The sequence below is a fragment of the Oncorhynchus tshawytscha genome, linkage group LG13, assembly GCF_018296145.1.
Source record: "Oncorhynchus tshawytscha isolate Ot180627B linkage group LG13, Otsh_v2.0, whole genome shotgun sequence".
NCBI lineage: Eukaryota > Metazoa > Chordata > Actinopteri > Salmoniformes > Salmonidae > Oncorhynchus > Oncorhynchus tshawytscha.
This window is the reverse complement of record NC_056441.1, coordinates 25,632,135-25,638,134: the sequence shown is the minus strand read 5'-3', so window position 1 is coordinate 25,638,134 and position 6,000 is coordinate 25,632,135.

Sequence of the window (6,000 nt, the reverse complement as noted above, 5' to 3'; positions counted from 1 at the left end):
CATGACTATTATTATCTATTACTCCTCTGCTGTGTACAGTAGATAATGTTAATCTGCATCACATCATGTTCTGTTTGTCTCTTAATAGGACAGAACAACAGAACCATGGAACGGAATCATTATCTTTATGTTCCCTCCTAATCTCTCCATCCTCTGACACCTTCAGAAGGATCCTTGCTATGGTTACGGTGCATGATGCTCATTGTCGCTGTGTTTCATCACCACCATCACCCTCGGCCCAGTTTACTATGCATCATTAATCACTTACCCTGTTTGTTTGTTTAACATGTTCATGGTTATAATCATCTACTCAGGTGTGATAAATGTGGAAGGCCTAAAGATCATCAGTTGCTCGTTCAATGGGAGAATTAAGCTATTTAATATGATCATAGAAGACCCAGCAAATGTCCCTACCACTGGCGAATGTCATCATCTGCAATGTTAACCACTGTCCATCTGAAAAACTTTAGGTCTGAATACCAGCTTTTTGGTGGGGGTAAAATCCAATACCTACCAAGCACACTTCATAAATAATGGTCAGAATTTCAATATTATATCTAGCTATTGACATGGTTGAAATTGAAGGTGTTCTGGAGAAAATTGGTTTGAACAAAAACCTGGAGCTGTGTTCGAATACTCATACTAACCGCACTAACCGTACTATTTGTGATGTCATTTGAGTATGTAGTATGATTATTGGTAATCGTATGGATATAGTTATAATATGCCAAAAGCAGTGGACACTATTTCCGTGCTTTTAGGGCCCATAATGCAATTCTTCACGAAAATGGGCATGGCTTCACAACGTTTTCAGATTTGAAGAAAGTCATTGGTACAGATACAAATTGATTGCTTTAACCAATTATGACAAGTATAAAGTAATGACTTTTCAAGTAAGTTACATTACACATTATGTTAGCTGACAATTTGTTAGCTACGCTACCCTTACGAACAACATAGCTGTAAAAGGTCTGGGTGTAGCTGGTGCAGAGGAGTCAGGCGCAGGACAGCAGAGGTGAGTAACAGACGTAATTCTACTCAATTTTACTCACCGAACAGGAGGAAATATACACCCTCACGTCCTTGGCCAAGGTGGACCACCAGTACTTCCCACATAAGACAACGCATCGTTTGCCCGGATGACCAGAGGAGGGTGACATGTGGGCCTAATAGATCATACGGTCGCGGACTGGAACGTACAGACGCCCAGCTGGACACTGGGGGGAGTGGGCTCTGTACGTAACTCCCGCTCGATGTCCGTGTCCAGCTCCCACACCACCGGTGCCACCAGGCAAGAGGCCGGAAGTATGGTGAGTGTGATCCATGGACCGTTCCTCTGTGTCATATATCCGGGACAGTGCGGCTGCCTTAGCGTTCTGGGAACCTGGTCTTTAGGATAGGGTGAAAACAAAACGGGTAAAGAACATGGCCTACCTTGCCTGGCGAAGGTTCAGTATTCACGCCGCCCGGATGTACTCCAGATTGCTGTGGTCAGTCCAGATGAGAATAGGGTGTTTAGCCCCCTCAAGCCAATGTCTCCACGCCTTCAGAGCCTTGACAACAGCCAACAGGTCCCTGTCCCCCACATCATAGTTTCGCTCCGCCGGGCTGAGCTTCTTCGAAAAGAAAGCACATGGGCGGTGCTTTGGTGGCGTACTCGAGTGCTGAGAGAGCACGGCTCCTATCCCAGCCTCGGACGCGTCCACCTCCACTATGAATGCCAAAGAGGGATCCGGATGGGCCAACATGGGAGCCGAGGTAAACATAGCCTTCAGGTGACCAAAAGCCCTGTCCGCCTCAGCCGATCATCGCAGTCGCACCGGTCCCCCCTTCAGCAGTGAGGTAATGGGAGCCGCTACCTGACCAAAACCCCAGATAAACCTACGGTATTAGTTGGCAAACCCTAGAAACCGCTGCACTTCCTTTACCGTGGTGGGAGTCGGCCAATTACGCATGGCTGAAATACGGTCACTCTCTATCTCCACCCCTGAAGTGGAAATGCAGTACCCTAGGAAGGAGACTGACTGTTGGAAGCATAGACATTTCTCAGCCTTGACGTACAGGTCATGCTCCAACAGTCGACCAAGCACCTTGCGCACCAGGGACACATGCTCAGCACGTGTAGCGGAGTATATCAGAATGTCATCAATATACACCACTACACCCTGCCCATGCAGGTCCTGGAAAATCTTGTCTACAAATGCCTGAAAGAGTGATGGAGCATTCATCAACCCGTACGGCATGACGAGGTCTCATAGTGCCCTGAGGTGGTACTAAATGCCGTCTTCCACACAGGTTGTAAGCGCTCCTGAGATCCAATTTTGTGAAGAAGCACGCCCCGTGCATTGACTCTATCGCACTGGCTATGAGAGGCAGCGGGTAGCTGTACCTCACATTGATTTGGTTGATACCTCGATAGTCAATGCACAGGCGCAGACCTCCAACCTTCTTCACAAAAAATAAACTCGAGGAGGCAGGTGAAGTGGAGAGCCGAATGTACACCTGCCTCAGGGATTCGGAGACATATGTTTCCATAGCCGCCGTCTCCTCCTGTGACAGAGGATACACGTGACTCCTGGGAAGTGCTGCGTCTACCAGGAGATTTATCGCACAATCCCCCCATCGATGGGGTGGCAATTGAGTCGCCTTCTGTAAGAAGAGACAAATCTGCATATTCAGAGGGGATGACGGTGCAGACCTGGTCTGGACTTTCCACCGTAGTAGCACCGATGGAAACCCCTACGAATTCTCTCCTTGTGACCCTCCTGCGTAACCATGCCCAGTGGAGCGGTGGCCTCCCTAATTAGCCCTGACCCTAATGGTCGACTATCTAGGGCGTGCACAGGGAAGGGCATATCCACAGGAACAATGGGGATCCCTAAACTATGGGCAAAGGCTCTGTCAATAAAATTCCCAGCTGCGCCTGAATCTACGAGCGCTTTATGCTGGGAATGCAGGGAAAACTCAGGAAAATGTATAAACAAAAACATGTGAGCAACAGGAGGCTCTGAGTGATCCTGGTGCTGACTCACCTGGGGTGACACGAGAGTTCCCTGCCTGCCGTCTCGACTCCCAGAGGAACCCCCGCAGCATCAACCAGCAGTGTGGCCACAGATGGTACAGGGAACGGCCCCTCCTCCGATCGCCCTAAGTGCAGCACCGCCCAGCTCCATGGGCGTCGGAGCGGTGGTGCTGGGGGATGGAACTGACAGGCCCCGATCCAGACGTCGTCAGCGGGTCAAACGTCAGAGTGGTATCCCTGCAGGCCAACTCCCGATGGACGTCCTCGTGCAGACTGCACCGGTAGTGATTAATCAGGGCCCTGTCGTTCCATCCCACGCTGGCGGCCAGGGTCCGGAAGTCCAAGGCGAACTACTGTGCTCCTCGTCCCCTGCCTCAAGTGGAACAGACCGCCAAAGGGGGGCGTCTGTTCCTGCTGACTCCATTCGTCGTGGCGCGTTTTTCTGTTAAAGGTCTGGGGGTAGCTGGTGCAGAGGAGTCAGTCGCAGGACAGCAGAGATGAGTAACACATGTAATTTTACTCAAGACTTTCAAATATAAGTCGATAATACCGAGCCCACAAAACGGACTGTAAATACAACAAACAACCACGCACAAAAACCATGGGGAAAACAGAGGGTTTAATAATGAACATGTAATTGGGGAATTGAAACCAGGTGTGTAAAACAAACACAAAACAAATGGAAAATGAAAAGGGGATCGGCTAGAAGGCCGGTGACGTCGACGTCCGAACTCCGCCCTATAATGGAGAGCGACCGACTTCGTCGGACGTCGTGACAATAGCATTACAGCAGTAGTATGTACTGGTATAGTATCTTGTTACCTGACGCTAGTTGGCTACTAATACATCAAACTTGCAAGGGAGTATATTAACTACAGTGCCAGTCAAAAGTCTGGACACACCTACTTATTCTAGGGTTTTTCTTTATTTTTACTATTTTCTACAATGTAGTGAAGACATCAAATCTATGAAATAACACATATTTGTGAGATGCAGGGTAGGTGAACAGATGATCTCTGCATGTGTGGTTTCCACCGTGAAGCATGGAGGAGGGGGTGTGATGGTATGGGGGTGCTTTGCTGGTGACTCTGTCAGCCATTTATTTAGAATTCAAGGCACACTTAACCAGCATGGCTACCACAGCATTCTGCAGCGATACGTCATCCCATCTGGTTTGCGCTTAGTTGGGCTATCATTTGTTTTTACACAGGACAATGACCCAACACACCTGCAGGCTGTGTAAGGGCTATTTGACCAAGAAGGAGAGTGATGGAGTGCTGCATCAGATGACTTGGCCTCCACCATGACATGACCTCAACCCAATTGAGATGGTTTGGGATGAGTTAGAACACAGAGTGAAGGAAAAGCAGCCAACAAGTGCTCAGCATATGTGGGAACTCCTTCAAGACTGTTGGAAAAGCATTCCTCATGAAGCTGGTTGAGAGAATGCCAAGAGTGCAGAAAGCTGTCATCAAGGCAAAGGGTGGCTACTTTGAAGAATCTAAAATCTAAAATATTTTTCGATTTGTTTAACACTTTTTTTGTTACTACATGATTCCATATGTGTTATTTCATAGTTTTGATGTCTTGACTATTATTATACAATGTCGAAAATAGTCAAAACAAAGAAAAACCATTGAATGAGTAGGTGTGTCAAAACCTTTGACTAGTACTGTATATGCTATCTAACTAACTACCCAATGTTTATTGAATTCATTATTCACGTCATCCTTAGCTGTGCATTCTCAATGGACATTGTTAATTCTGGCTATCTACTACGATTTCAGAGTGCTCTCGTCTGAGTGTGCCAGAGTGCAGAATGACTGATGAATTTACAAATGCTCAACATCTATTGAATAGGGCCGGTGTCAGTAAACACGGGCAAAAAAAGCGTAGCTAAATTCTTGCCAGCAGCACAGTTACAGTCACCAACTCTCTGGATAACATAAAAATAGCCTAACCAGCACTTCTAGGGCGAGTAAAATGGTCAGAGTGAGGTGTTCTCTCGTTGGTGTCTGTCGTTGGTATCTGTAAGTAGCTAGCTAGCAGTTAGCTTGGGTGCTTGACTGCCATTGTGAGGTCAGAAAGCTCGGATCAACCCTACTGCTCGGCCAGAGCGTCCAGTGTGCTGTCTGAACGCTCTGAATTTACGAGCTGACAATCTGACAACACTCTGGACTTACTCTGGCACTCCAGATTGAATTTATGAACACATTTGTTATGATACCAAGTTAACAAGAGGTTGCATAGCAACACCATCAACTTCCGGAAGACAGGTTCAGTGCTAGTATGCTCAACTGAAACGGCAGTACTAAAATGAACTAATAGTATATAGTATGTAGTATATACTCATTAAGTGTGTAGCAGAGGTAGGACCAAGTTATTGTTTTACAAGTCACAAGTAAGTCTCAAGTCTTAGCACTCAAGTATCAAGTCAAGTCTCAAGTCCTAAACGTTGAGTTTCGAGTCCTAAACAAGTCATAATGTGCTCCTCACCAAATGTAATACCATTTCATATTTTTAACAAGAGTAATAGTTAGTATATTACATTTATGTAAATCATGAATGCTTTTAAAAATATCTATATATTTATTACTTTCCAAATAAACGTTATATTTTCATGGAAATACATTGGTAGCCATTAGACAGACACACACCACCCAATAGTGATCGACTATCGAGGATCGCTATGTGGCGCAATCGGGAGATGTAGGCTTACACACAATCGCCCAACCTTAACACACACACTCTCTCTTTGTGGTTACAGTAGGCTCACGTATGTCAATGGTTTCAGGAACAGCAGTAACATCAGGCAGGATTTAGGCTACCAACTGCCTGGCTAGTTGTTGCTCAATCTTGGGTGCAACGATCACGTTCCCACACTGACTGACTGTGTGAAGGCTCATTGATTTAACGTTACGTTAGCCTACATGATACACCAGTAAAGTAATAAAATATATAGCCGTCGGCTATATTAG